Raw genomic sequence first — 17,025 nt, forward strand, 5'->3', positions numbered from 1 at the left:
TCCAAGTTTATACAGATGGCGGTGTACATACATCCATGTTTCTGAAGATGGAGGTGTAGATATTTTCATGTTTATACAGATGGCGGTGTAGATATTTCCATGTATATAGAGATTGCAGTGTAGATATTTCCATGTTTATAGCGAAAGTGGTGTTGGTATTTCCATGTTTATAGAGATAGCGGCGTAGATATTTCCATATTTATACAGATAACGGTGTAGGTATTTCCATGTTTATACAGATTGCGGTGTAGATATCTCCATGTTTCTACAGATGGAGGTGTAGATATTCCCTTGTTTATACAGACAGCGGTGTAGATATTTCCATGTTTATACAGGTAGCGGAGTAGATATTTCCATGTTTCCAGAGATAGCGGTTTAGTTATTTCCATCTTTGCAAAGATTGCCGTGTAGATATTTCCATGTTTATGCAGATAGCTGTGTAGATATTTCCAAGTTTACACAAATAGCTGTGTAGATATTTCCATGTTGACACACATAGCGTTGTAGATATTTCCATGTTTATACAGATTGCGGTGTAGATATGTCCATGTTTATACAGAAAGCAGTGTAGATATTTTCGTGTAGATACAGATAGCGGTGGAGATATTTCCATGTTTATAGAGACTACGGTATAGATATTTCCATATTTATACAGATAGCGGTGTAGATATTTCCATGTTTACAGCGATAGCTGGGTAGATATTTCCATGTTTATACAGATCACGCTGTTGATATTACCATGTTTATAGGGATAGCGGTGCAAATATTTCCACATTTATACAGGTAGCGGTGTAGTTATTAGCATGTTTATACAGATAGCCGTGTAGATATTTCCATGTATAAAGAGATGTCTGTGTATATATTTCCATGTTTAAACAGATGGCGGTGTAGATATTTCCTTGTTTATACAAAGAGCGGTGTAGTTATTTCCATGTTTATACAGATAGCGGTGTAGATATTTCCATGTATATACAGATGTCTGTGTAGGTATTTCAATGTTTATACAGATAGCGGTGTAGTTATTTCCATGTTTAAACAGATCGCGGTGTAGTTATTTCCAGTTTATACAGATCACGGTGTAGATATTTCCATGTTTATACAGATCACCGTGTAGATATTTCCATGTTTATACAGATAGCGGTGTAGATATTTCCATGTTTATACAGATAGCGCTGTAGATAATTCCATGTTTATACAGATGGCGGTGTAGATATTTCCATGTTTATAGAGATGGCGGTGTATATATTTCCATGTTTATAGAGATAGTGGTGTAGATATATCCATGTTCATAGAGATAGCATTGACGATATTTCCATGTTTATATAGATAGCAGTGTAGATATTTCCATTTTTATAGAGATAGCGGTTTAGATATTTCATATTTATACAGATAGCGGTGTAGATATTTCCATGTTCATAGAGATTGCGGTGTAGGTATTTCCATGCTTATACACATGACTGTGTAGTTATTTCCATGTTTATGCAGATGGCTTTGTCGATATTTCCATGTTTATAGAGATAGCGGTGCAGATATTTCCATGTTTATACAGATAGTGGTGTAAATATTTCCATGTTTATACAGATACCGGTGCAGACATTTACATGTTTATACAGACCGCAGTGTAGGTATTTCCATGTTTATAGAGATAGCTGTGTAGATATTTTCATGTTTGTACAGATGGCGGTGTTGACGTTTCCATCTATACACAGATTGCCGTGTAGGTATTTGCATGTGTATACCGATGGCATTGTAGATATTTCCATGTTTATACAGATGGTGGTGTAGATATTTCCATGTTTATACAGATGACTGTATAGGTATTTCCATGGTTTTACAGATGGCATTGTAGATATTTCCATGTTTATAGAGATAGCAGTGTAGATATTTCCATGTTTATACAGATGGCGGTGTAGCTATTTCCATGTTTATAGAGATAGCGGTGTAAATATTTCCATATTTATACAGATAACTGTGTAGATATTTTCATGTTTATACAGATAGCGGTGTAAATATTTCCATGTTTATACAGATCATGGTGTAGATATTTCCATGTTTATAGAGATAGCGGTGTAGATATTTCCATGTTTATACAGATAGCGGTGTAGATATTTCCATGTTTATACAGACCGCTGTGTAGATATTTCCATGTTTATACAGATAGCGGTGCAGATATTTCCATGTTTGTACAGATGGCGGTGTTGATATTTCCATCTATACACAGATGACCGTGTAGATATTTCCAAGTTTATACAGATGGCGACACAGATATTTCTATGGATATGTAGATGGCGGTGTAGATATTTCCATGTTTATGCAGATAGCGGTGTAGTTATTTCCATGTTTATATAGATACCGGTGTAGACATTTCCATCTATATACACATGGCGGTGTAGATATTTCCATGTTTATACAGATGGCGGTGTAGATATTTCCATGTTTTTACAGATAACTTTTTAAGTATTTCCATGTTTATACAGATGGCGATGTAGATATTTCGATGTTTATAGAGAGAGCAGTGGAGATATTTCCATGTTTATACAGATAGTGGTGTAGATATTTCCATGTTTATACTGATCGCGGTGTAGATATTTCCATGTTTATACAGATTGCCATGTAGATATTTCCATATTTATACAGATGTCTGTGTAGATATTTCCATGTGTATACAGATGGTATTGTAGGTATTTCCATGTTTATACAGATGGTGGTGTAGATATTTCCATGTTTATTCGGATGACTGTGTAGATTTTTCCACGTTTTTACAGATGGCAGTGTAGATATTTCAATGTTTATAGAGATGGCGCTGTAGATATTTCCATGTTTATACAGATAAAGGTGGAGATATTTCTGTGTTTATTCAGACAGCAGTGGAGATATTACCATGTTTATACACATAGCGGTGTACATATTTCCATGTTTATAGAGACAGCGGTGTAGGCATTTCCATGTTTCTACAGATAGCGGTGCGGATATTTCCATGTTTATACAGATGCCTATGCAGATATTTCCATATTTATACAGAGGGCTGTGTAGATATTTCCATGTTTATACAGATGGCAAGGTAGATATTTCCATGTTCCTACACATGACTGTGTAGTTATTTCCATGTCTATACAGATGGCTTTGCAGGTATTTCCTTGTTTATAGAGATAGCGGTGTAGATATTTCCATGTTTATACAGATAGCGGTGTAAATATTTCCATGTTTTATACAGACCGTGGTGTAGATATTTCCATGTTTATACAGATACCGGTGTAGATATTTCCATGTTTATATAGACCGAAGTGTAGATATTTCCATGTTTATACAGATAGCGATGTAGATATTTCCATGTCTGTACAGATGGCGGTTTTGATGTTTCCATCTATACACAGATTGCCGTGTAGGTATTTCCATGTGTATATAGATGGCATTGTAAGTATTTCCATGTTTATACAGATGGTGGTGTAGATATTTCCATGTTTCTACAGATGGCGTTGTAGGTATTTCCATGTTTATACAGATTACGGTGTAGATATTTCCATGTTTATACAGATAGCAGTGTAAATATTTCCATGTTTATACAGATCACGGTGTAGATATTTCCATGTTTATAGAGATAGCGGTGTAGATATTTCCATGTTTATAGAGATAGCGTTTTAGATATTTCCATGTTTATACAGACCGCGGTGTAGATATTTTCATGTTTATACAGATTGCGATGCAGATATTTCCATGTTTGTACAGATGGCGGTGTTGATATTTCCATCTATGCACAGATGACCGTGTAGATATTTCCATGTTTATACAGATGGCGGCGCAGATATTTCCATGGATATATAGATGGCGGTGTAGATATTTCCATGTTTATACAGATAGCGGTGTAGTCATTTCCATGTTTATATAGATAGCGGAGTAGATATTTCCATGTATATACACATGGCTGTGTAGATATTTCCATGTTTATACAGACGTCGGTGTAGATATTTCCATGTTTATGCAGATAACTTTGTAAGTATTTCCATGTTTATACAGATGGCGGTGTAGATATTTCCATGGACATGCAGATGGCGGTGTAGATATTTCCATGTTTATACAGATAGCGGTGTAGATATTTCCATGTTTACACAGATGGTGGTGTAGATATTTCCGTGTTTATACACATGACGGAGTAGATACTTCCATCATTGTGGAGATGGCAGTGTAGATATTTTCATGTTTATAGAGATATCGGTGTAGACATTTCCATATTTATAGAGATAGAGGTGTAGGTATTTCCATCTTTCTGCAGATGGCAGTGTAGATATTTCCATGTTTATACAGATGGCAGTGTAGATATTTCCATATTTATACAGATGTCTGTGTAGATAATTCCATGTGTATACAGATGGTATTGTAGGTATTTCCATGTTTATACAGATGGTGGTGTAGATATTTCCATGTTTATTCAGATGACTGTGTAGATATTTCCATGTTTTTACACATGGCAGTGTAGATATTTCAATGTTTATAGAGATTGCACTGTAGATATTTCCATGTTTATACAGATTACGGTGGAGATATTTCCATGTTTATACAGAGAGCAGTGGAGATATTTCCATGTTTATACAGATAGCGGTGTACATATTTCCATGTTTATAGAGACAGCGGTGTAGGTATTTCCATGTTTATAGAGATAGCGGTGCAGATATTTCCATGTTTATACAGATGCCTATGCAGATATTTCCATATTTATACAGAGGGCTGTGTAGATATTTCTATGTTTATACAGATGGCAGTGTAGATATTTAAATGTTCCTACACATGACTGTGTAGGTATTTCCAAGTTTATACAGATGTCTTTGTAGATATTTCCATGTTTATAGAGATAGCGGTGCAGATATATCCATGTTTATACAGATAGCGGTGTATATATTTCCATGTTTATACAGATCGTGGTGTAGATATTTCCATGTTTATTCAAATACAGGTGTTGATATTTCCATGTTTATACAGACCGCAGTGTAGATATTTCCATGTTTATACAGATGGCAGTGTAGATATATACATGTTTATACAGATAACTTTGTAAATATTTCAATGTTTATACAGATGGCGGTGTAGATATTTCGATGTTTATAGATTTAGCAGTGGAGATATTTCCATGTTTATACAGATAGCGGTGTAGATATTTCCATGTTTATACTGATCGTGGTGTAGATATTTCCATGTTTATAGAGATGGCGGTGTAGATATTTCCATGTTCATAGAGACAGCGGTGTTGATTTTTCCATGTTTATAGAGATAGCTGTGTGTATATTTCCATGTTTATACAGATAATGGTGTAGATATTTCCATGTTTATAGAGATGGCGGTGTAGATATTTCCATCTTTATACAGATCACGGTGTATGTATTTCCATGTTTATACAGATCGCGGTGTAGATATTTCCATGTTTATACAGATCATGGTGTAGATATTTCCATGTTTATACAGATCACGGTGTTGATATTGCCATGTTTATAGGGATAGCGGTGCAAATATTTCCATATTTATACAGATAGCGGTGTAGTTATTAGCATGTTTATACAGATAGCGGTGCAGATATTTCCATGTATAAACAGATGTCTGTGTATATATTTCCATGTTTAAACAGATGGCGATGTAGATATTTCCTTGTTTATACAAATAGCGGTGTAGTTATTTCCATGTTTATACAGATAGCGGTGTAGATATTTCCATGTATATACAGATGGCTGTGTAGATATTTCCATGCTTATGCAGATGGCTCTGTAGATATTTCCAAGTTTATACAGACGACTTTGTAGGTATTTCCATGTTTACACAGATGGCGGTGTAGGTATTTCCATGTTTATAGAGATAGCTGTGTAGATATTTCCATGTGTATACAGATAGCGGTGTAGATATTTCCATGTTTATACAGATAGCGGTGTAGATGTTTCCACGTATATACAGATGGCTGTGTAGATATTTCCATGTTTATAAAGATGGCTGTGTAGATATTTCCATGTTTATACAGACGACTTTGTAGTTATTTCCATGTTTATACAGATGGCGGTGTAGATATTTACATGTTTATAGAGATAGCTGTGTAGATATTTCCATGTTTACACAGATAGCGGTCTAGATATTTCCATATTTATACAGATCGCGGTGCAGATATTTCCATGTTTATACAGATCGCGGTGTAGCTATTTCCATGTTTATACAGATAGCGGTGTAGATATTTCCATGTTTATACAGATTTCGGTGTAGATAATTCCATATTTATAGAGATGGCGGTGTAGATATTTCCATGTTTATAGAGATAGCGGTGTAGATATATCCATGTTCATAGAGATAGCAGTGAGGATATTTCCATGTTTATACAGATAGCAGTGTAGATATTTCCACTTTTATAGAGATAGTGGTTTAGATATTTCATATTTATATAGATAGCGTGTAGATATTTCCATGTTTATACAGATTTCGGTGTAGATATTTCCAGGTTTATACAGATAGCGGTGTAGATATTTCCACTTTTATCCAGATGGCGGTGTAGATTTTTCCATCTTTATACAAATGGCAGTGTAGATATTTCCGTGTTTATAGAGATGGCGGTGTAGATATTTCCATGTTTATATAGATAGCAGTGTAGATATTTTCTTGTTTATGTAGATGGCGTTGTAGATACCTCCATGTTTAAAGAGATGGCAGTGTGTGTATTTCCATGTTAATGGAGATAGCGGTGTAGATATTTCCATGTTTATAGAGATAGCGGTGTAGTTATTTCCATGTTTATAGAGATAGCGGTGTATATATTAACATGTTTCTACAGATGACTGTGTAGATATTTCCATGTTTGTATAGATGGCAGTGTAGATATTTCCATGATTATAGAGATAGCGGTGTAGATATTTTCATGTTTATACAGATTGCGGTGGAGATATTTCCATGTTTATACAGATAGCAATGGAGATATTTCCACGTTAATACACATACCGGTGTAGATATTTCCATGTTTATACAGATAGCGGTGTAGTTATTTCCATCTTTACACAGATGGCTGTGCCGATATTTCCATGTTCATACAGAGTTCTCTGTGGATATTTCCATGTTTATATAGATGACGGTGTAGATATATCCAGGTTTATACAGATGACTGTTTAGATATTTCCATGTTAATACAGATGGCGGTGTAGATATTTCCATGTTTATAGAGATAGCGGTGTAGATATTTCCATGTTTATAGAGATAGCGGTTTAAATATTTCCATCTTTATACAGATAATGCTGTAGATATTTCCATGTTTATACAGATGGCGGTGTAGATACAGCCAGGTTTCTGAATATGGCAGTGTAGATATTTTCATGTTTACATAGATGGTGGTGTAGGTATTTCCATGTTTACAGAGATTGCGGTGTAGATACTTCCATGTTTATAGTGCAAGTGGTGTAGCTATTTCCATGTTTATACAGATAGCGGTGTAGACATTTCCATATTTATACAGGTAGCGGTGTAGGTATTTCCATGTTTATACAGATGGCGGTGTAGATATTTCCATGATTCTAAAGATGGCGGTGTAGATATTTCCTTGTATATACAGATAGCTGTGTAGATATTTCCATGTTTATACAGATAGCGGTGTAGATATTTCCATGTTTATACAGACAGCGGTGTAGATATTTCCATGTTTATACAGATAGCGGTGGAGATATTTCCCTGTTTATACAGATATCGATGTAGATATTTCCATGTTTATACAGATAGCGGTGTAGATATTTCCATGTTTATAGAGTTAGCGGTGCAGATATTTCCATGTTTATACAGATGGCTGTGTAGATATTTCCATGTGTATACAGATGGCAGTGTAGATATTTCCATGTTTATACAGATAGCGGTGTAGATATTTCCATGTTTACAGATATAGCGGTAAAGATATTTCCATCTTTGCACAGATTGCGATGTAGACATTTCAAACTTTACACAGACAGCTGTGTACATATTTCCAAGTTTACACAGATACCTGTGTCGATATTTCCATGTTTACAGAGTTATCATTGTATATATTTCCATGTTTATACAGATAGAAGTGAATATATTTCCATGTTTATACAGATAGTGGTGTAGATATTTCCAAGTTTATACAGATGGCGGTGTACATACATCCATGTTTCTGAAGATGGAGGTGTAGATATTTTCATGTTTATACAGATGGCGGTGTAGATATTTCCATGTATATAGAGATTGCAGTGTAGATATTTCCATGTTTATAGCGAAAGTGGTGTTGGTATTTCCATGTTTTTAGAGATAGCGGCGTAGATATTTCCATATTTATACAGATAGCCGTGTAGGTATTTCCATGTTTATACAGATTGCGGTGTAGATATCTCCATGTTTATACAGATAGCGGTGTAGATATTTCCATGTATATACAGATGTCTGTGTAGGTATTTCAATGTTTATACAGATAGCGGTGTAGTTATTTCCATGTTTAAACAGATCGCGGTGTAGTTATTTCCAGTTTATACAGATCACGGTGTAGATATTTCCATGTTTATACAGATCACCGTGTAGATATTTCCATGTTTATACAGATAGCGGTGTAGATATTTCCATGTTTATACAGATAGCGCTGTAGATAATTCCATGTTTATACAGATGGCGGTGTAGATATTTCCATGTTTATAGAGATGGCGGTGTATATATTTCCATGTTTATAGAGATAGTGGTGTAGATATATCCATGTTCATAGAGATAGCATTGAGGATATTTCCATGTTTATATAGATAGCAGTGTAGATATTTCCATTTTTATAGAGATAGCGGTTTAGATATTTCATATTTATACAGATAGCGGTGTAGATATTTCCATGTTCATACAGATTGCGGTGTAGGTATTTCCATGCTTATACACATGACTGTGTAGTTATTTCCATGTTTATGCAGATGGCTTTGTCGATATTTCCATGTTTATAGAGATAGCGGTGCAGATATTTCCATGTTTATACAGATAGTGGTGTAAATATTTCCATGTTTATACAGATACCGGTGCAGACATTTACATGTTTATACAGACCGCAGTGTAGGTATTTCCATGTTTATAGAGATAGCTGTGTAGATATTTTCATGTTTGTACAGATGGCGGTGTTGACGTTTCCATCTATACACAGATTGCCGTGTAGGTATTTGCATGTGTATACCGATGGCATTGTAGATATTTCCATGTTTATACAGATGGTGGTGTAGATATTTCCATGTTTATACAGATGACTGTATAGGTATTTCCATGGTTTTACAGATGGCATTGTAGATATTTCCATGTTTATAGAGATAGCAGTGTAGATATTTCCATGTTTATACAGATGGCGGTGTAGCTATTTCCATGTTTATAGAGATAGCGGTGTAAATATTTCCATATTTATACAGATAACTGTGTAGATATTTTCATGTTTATACAGATAGCGGTGTAAATATTTCCATGTTTATACAGATCATGGTGTAGATATTTCCATGTTTATAGAGATAGCGGTGTAGATATTTCCATGTTTATACAGATAGCGGTGTAGATATTTCCATGTTTATACAGACCGCTGTGTAGATATTTCCATGTTTATACAGATAGCGGTGCAGATATTTCCATGTTTGTACAGATGGCGGTGTTGATATTTCCATCTATACACAGATGACCGTGTAGATATTTCCAAGTTTATACAGATGGCGACACAGATATTTCTATGGATATGTAGATGGCGGTGTAGATATTTCCATGTTTATGCAGATAGCGGTGTAGTTATTTCCATGTTTATATAGATACCGGTGTAGACATTTCCATCTATATACACATGGCGGTGTAGATATTTCCATGTTTATACAGATGGCGGTGTAGATATTTCCATGTTTTTACAGATAACTTTTTAAGTATTTCCATGTTTATACAGATGGCGATGTAGATATTTCGATGTTTATAGAGAGAGCAGTGGAGATATTTCCATGTTTATACAGATAGCGGTGTAGATATTTCCATGTTTATACTGATCGCGGTGTAGATATTTCCATGTTTATACAGATTGCCATGTAGATATTTCCATATTTATACAGATGTCTGTGTAGATATTTCCATGTGTATACAGATGGTATTGTAGGTATTTCCATGTTTATACAGATGGTGGTGTAGATATTTCCATGTTTATTCGGATGACTGTGTAGATTTTTCCACGTTTTTACAGATGGCAGTGTAGATATTTCAATGTTTATAGAGATGGCGCTGTAGATATTTCCATGTTTATACAGATAAAGGTGGAGATATTTCTGTGTTTATTCAGACAGCAGTGGAGATATTACCATGTTTATACACATAGCGGTGTACATATTTCCATGTTTATAGAGACAGCGGTGTAGGCATTTCCATGTTTCTACAGATAGCGGTGCGGATATTTCCATGTTTATACAGATGCCTATGCAGATATTTCCATATTTATACAGAGGGCTGTGTAGATATTTCCATGTTTATACAGATGGCAAGGTAGATATTTCCATGTTCCTACACATGACTGTGTAGTTATTTCCATGTCTATACAGATGGCTTTGCAGGTATTTCCTTGTTTATAGAGATAGCGGTGTAGATATTTCCATGTTTATACAGATAGCGGTGTAAATATTTCCATGTTTTATACAGACCGTGGTGTAGATATTTCCATGTTTATACAGATACCGGTGTAGATATTTCCATGTTTATATAGACCGAAGTGTAGATATTTCCATGTTTATACAGATAGCGATGTAGATATTTCCATGTCTGTACAGATGGCGGTTTTGATGTTTCCATCTATACACAGATTGCCGTGTAGGTATTTCCATGTGTATATAGATGGCATTGTAAGTATTTCCATGTTTATACAGATGGTGGTGTAGATATTTCCATGTTTCTACAGATGGCGTTGTAGGTATTTCCATGTTTATACAGATTACGGTGTAGATATTTCCATGTTTATACAGATAGCAGTGTAAATATTTCCATGTTTATACAGATCACGGTGTAGATATTTCCATGTTTATAGAGATAGCGGTGTAGATATTTCCATGTTTATAGAGATAGCGTTTTAGATATTTCCATGTTTATACAGACCGCGGTGTAGATATTTTCATGTTTATACAGATTGCGATGCAGATATTTCCATGTTTGTACAGATGGCGGTGTTGATATTTCCATCTATGCACAGATGACCGTGTAGATATTTCCATGTTTATACAGATGGCGGCGCAGATATTTCCATGGATATATAGATGGCGGTGTAGATATTTCCATGTTTATACAGATAGCGGTGTAGTCATTTCCATGTTTATATAGATAGCGGAGTAGATATTTCCATGTATATACACATGGCTGTGTAGATATTTCCATGTTTATACAGACGTCGGTGTAGATATTTCCATGTTTATGCAGATAACTTTGTAAGTATTTCCATGTTTATACAGATGGCGGTGTAGATATTTCCATGGACATGCAGATGGCGGTGTAGATATTTCCATGTTTATACAGATAGCGGTGTAGATATTTCCATGTTTACACAGATGGTGGTGTAGATATTTCCGTGTTTATACACATGACGGAGTAGATACTTCCATCATTGTGGAGATGGCAGTGTAGATATTTTCATGTTTATAGAGATATCGGTGTAGACATTTCCATATTTATAGAGATAGAGGTGTAGGTATTTCCATCTTTCTGCAGATGGCAGTGTAGATATTTCCATGTTTATACAGATGGCAGTGTAGATATTTCCATATTTATACAGATGTCTGTGTAGATAATTCCATGTGTATACAGATGGTATTGTAGGTATTTCCATGTTTATACAGATGGTGGTGTAGATATTTCCATGTTTATTCAGATGACTGTGTAGATATTTCCATGTTTTTACACATGGCAGTGTAGATATTTCAATGTTTATAGAGATTGCACTGTAGATATTTCCATGTTTATACAGATTACGGTGGAGATATTTCCATGTTTATACAGAGAGCAGTGGAGATATTTCCATGTTTATACAGATAGCGGTGTACATATTTCCATGTTTATAGAGACAGCGGTGTAGGTATTTCCATGTTTATAGAGATAGCGGTGCAGATATTTCCATGTTTATACAGATGCCTATGCAGATATTTCCATATTTATACAGAGGGCTGTGTAGATATTTCTATGTTTATACAGATGGCAGTGTAGATATTTAAATGTTCCTACACATGACTGTGTAGGTATTTCCAAGTTTATACAGATGTCTTTGTAGATATTTCCATGTTTATAGAGATAGCGGTGCAGATATATCCATGTTTATACAGATAGCGGTGTATATATTTCCATGTTTATACAGATCGTGGTGTAGATATTTCCATGTTTATTCAAATACAGGTGTTGATATTTCCATGTTTATACAGACCGCAGTGTAGATATTTCCATGTTTATACAGATGGCAGTGTAGATATATACTTGTTTATACAGATAACTTTGTAAATATTTCAATGTTTATACAGATGGCGGTGTAGATATTTCGATGTTTATAGATTTAGCAGTGGAGATATTTCCATGTTTATACAGATAGCGGTGTAGATATTTCCATGTTTATACTGATCGTGGTGTAGATATTTCCATGTTTATAGAGATGGCGGTGTAGATATTTCCATGTTCATAGAGACAGCGGTGTTGATTTTTCCATGTTTATAGAGATAGCTGTGTGTATATTTCCATGTTTATACAGATAATGGTGTAGATATTTCCATGTTTATAGAGATGGCGGTGTAGATATTTCCATCTTTATACAGATCACGGTGTATGTATTTCCATGTTTATACAGATCGCGGTGTAGATATTTCCATGTTTATACAGATCATGGTGTAGATATTTCCATGTTTATACAGATCACGGTGTTGATATTGCCATGTTTATAGGGATAGCGGTGCAAATATTTCCATATTTATACAGATAGCGGTGTAGTTATTAGCATGTTTATACAGATAGCGGTGCAGATATTTCCATGTATAAACAGATGTCTGTGTATATATTTCCATGTTTAAACAGATGGCGATGTAGATATTTCCTTGTTTATACAAATAGCGGTGTAGTTATTTCCATGTTTATACAGATAGCGGTGTAGATATTTCCATGTATATACAGATGGCTGTGTAGATATTTCCATGCTTATGCAGATGGCTCTGTAGATATTTCCAAGTTTATACAGACGACTTTGTAGGTATTTCCATGTTTACACAGATGGCGGTGTAGGTATTTCCATGTTTATAGAGATAGCTGTGTAGATATTTCCATGTGTATACAGATAGCGGTGTAGATATTTCCATGTTTATACAGATAGCGGTGTAGATGTTTCCACGTATATACAGATGGCTGTGTAGATATTTCCATGTTTATAAAGATGGCTGTGTAGATATTTCCATGTTTATACAGACGACTTTGTAGTTATTTCCATGTTTATACAGATGGCGGTGTAGATATTTACATGTTTATAGAGATAGCTGTGTAGATATTTCCATGTTTACACAGATAGCGGTCTAGATATTTCCATATTTATACAGATCGCGGTGCAGATATTTCCATGTTTATACAGATCGCGGTGTAGCTATTTCCATGTTTATACAGATAGCGGTGTAGATATTTCCATGTTTATACAGATTTCGGTGTAGATAATTCCATATTTATAGAGATGGCGGTGTAGATATTTCCATGTTTATAGAGATAGCGGTGTAGATATATCCATGTTCATAGAGATAGCAGTGAGGATATTTCCATGTTTATACAGATAGCAGTGTAGATATTTCCACTTTTATAGAGATAGTGGTTTAGATATTTCATATTTATATAGATAGCGTGTAGATATTTCCATGTTTATACAGATTTCGGTGTAGATATTTCCAGGTTTATACAGATAACGGTGTAGATATTTCCACTTTTATCCAGATGGCGGTGTAGATTTTTCCATCTTTATACAAATGGCAGTGTAGATATTTCCATGTTTATAGAGATGGCGGTGTAGATATTTCCATGTTTATATAGATAGCAGTGTAGATATTTTCTTGTTTATGTAGATGGCGTTGTAGATACCTCCATGTTTAAAGAGATGGCAGTGTGTGTATTTCCATGTTAATGGAGATAGCGGTGTAGATATTTCCATGTTTATAGAGATAGCGGTGTAGTTATTTCCATGTTTATAGAGATAGCGGTGTATATATTAACATGTTTCTACAGATGACTGTGTAGATATTTCCATGTTTGTATAGATGGCAGTGTAGATATTTCCATGATTATAGAGATAGCGGTGTAGATATTTTCATGTTTATACAGATTGCGGTGGAGATATTTCATGTTTATACAGATAGCAATGGAGATATTTCCACGTTAATACACATACCGGTGTAGATATTTCCATGTTTATACAGATAGCGGTGTAGTTATTTCCATCTTTACACAGATGGCTGTGCCGATATTTCCATGTTCATACAGAGTTCTCTGTGGATATTTCCATGTTTATATAGATGACGGTGTAGATATATCCAGGTTTATACAGATGACTGTTTAGAAATTTCCATGTTAATACAGATGGCGGTGTAGATATTTCCATGTTTATAGAGATAGCGGTGTAGATATTTCCATGTTTATAGAGATAGCGGTTTAAATATTTCCATCTTTATACAGATAATGCTGTAGATATTTCCATGTTTATACAGATGGCGGTGTAGATACAGCCAGGTTTCTGAATATGGCAGTGTAGATATTTTCATGTTTACATAGATGGTGGTGTAGGTATTTCCATGTTTACAGAGATTGCGGTGTAGATACTTCCATGTTTATAGTGCAAGTGGTGTAGCTATTTCCATGTTTATACAGATAGCGGTGTAGACATTTCCATATTTATACAGGTAGCGGTGTAGGTATTTCCATGTTTATACAGATGGCGGTGTAGATATTTCCATGATTCTAAAGATGGCGGTGTAGATATTTCCTTGTATATACAGATAGCTGTGTAGATATTTCCATGTTTATACAGATAGCGGTGTAGATATTTCCATGTTTATACAGACAGCGGTGTAGATATTTCCATGTTTATACAGATAGCGGTGGAGATATTTCCCTGTTTATACAGATATCGATGTATATATTTCCATGTTTATACAGATAGCGGTGTAGATATTTCCATGTTTATAGAGTTAGCGGTGCAGATATTTCCATGTTTATACAGATGGCTGTGTAGATATTTCCATGTGTATACAGATGGCAGTGTAGATATTTCCATGTTTATACAGATAGCGGTGTAGATATTTCCATGTTTACAGATATAGCGGTAAAGATATTTCCATCTTTGCACAGATTGCGATGTAGACATTTCAAACTTTACACAGACAGCTGTGTACATATTTCCAAGTTTACACAGATACCTGTGTCGATATTTCCATGTTTACAGAGTTATCATTGTATATATTTCCATGTTTATACAGATAGAAGTGAATATATTTCCATGTTTATACAGATAGTGGTGTAGATATTTCCAAGTTTATACAGATGGCGGTGTACATACATCCATGTTTCTGAAGATGGAGGTGTAGATATTTTCATGTTTATACAGATGGCGGTGTAGATATTTCCATGTATATAGAGATTGCAGTGTAGATATTTCCATGTTTATAGCGAAAGTGGTGTTGGTATTTCCATGTTTTTAGAGATAGCGGCGTAGATATTTCCATATTTATACAGATAGCCGTGTAGGTATTTCCATGTTTATACAGATTGCGGTGTAGATATCTCCATGTTTATACAGATAGCGGTGTAGATATTTCCATGTATATACAGATGTCTGTGTAGGTATTTCAATGTTTATACAGATAGCGGTGTAGTTATTTCCATGTTTAAACAGATCGCGGTGTAGTTATTTCCAGTTTATACAGATCACGGTGTAGATATTTCCATGTTTATACAGATCACCGTGTAGATATTTCCATGTTTATACAGATAGCGGTGTAGATATTTCCATGTTTATACAGATAGCGCTGTAGATAATTCCATGTTTATACAGATGGCGGTGTAGATATTTCCATGTTTATAGAGATGGCGGTGTATATATTTCCATGTTTATAGAGATAGTGGTGTAGATATATCCATGTTCATAGAGATAGCATTGAGGATATTTCCATGTTTATATAGATAGCAGTGTAGATATTTCCATTTTTATAGAGATAGCGGTTTAGATATTTCATATTTATACAGATAGCGTTGTAGATATTTCCATGTTCATACAGATTGCGGTGTAGATATTTCCATGCTTATACACATGACTGTGTAGTTATTTCCATGTTTATGCAGATGGCTTTGTCGATATTTCCATGTTTATAGAGATAGCGGTGCAGATATTTCCATGTTTATACAGATAGTGGTGTAAATATTTCCATGTTTATACAGATACCGGTGCAGATATTAACATGTTTATACAGACCGCAGTGTAGTTATTTCCATGTTTATAGAGATAGCTGTGTAGATATTTTCATGTTTGTACAGATGGCGGTGTTGACGTTTCCATCTATACACAGATTGCCGTGTAGGTATTTGCATGTGTATACCGATGGCATTGTAGATATTTCCATGTTTATACAGATGGTGGTGTAGATATTTCCATGTTTATGCAGATGACTGTATAGGTATTTCCATGGTTTTACAGATGGCATTGTAGATACTTCCATGTTTATAGAGATAGCAGTGTAGATATTTCCATGTTTATACAGATGGCAGTGTAGCTATTTCCATGTTTATAGAGATAGCGGTGTAAATATTTCCATATTTATACAGATAACTGTGTAGATATTTTCATGTTTATACAGATAGCGTTGTAAATATTTCCATGTTTATACAGATCATGGTGTAGATATTTCCATGTTTATAGTGATAGCGGTGTAGATATTTCCATGTTTATACAGATAGCGGTGTAGATATTTCCATGTTTATACAGACCGCTGTGTAGATATTTCCATGTTTATACAGATAGCGGTGCAGATATTTCCATGTTTG

This window comes from Pan troglodytes, chromosome 21 (genome assembly GCF_028858775.2).
Source record: "Pan troglodytes isolate AG18354 chromosome 21, NHGRI_mPanTro3-v2.0_pri, whole genome shotgun sequence".
Taxonomy (NCBI): domain Eukaryota; kingdom Metazoa; phylum Chordata; class Mammalia; order Primates; family Hominidae; genus Pan; species Pan troglodytes.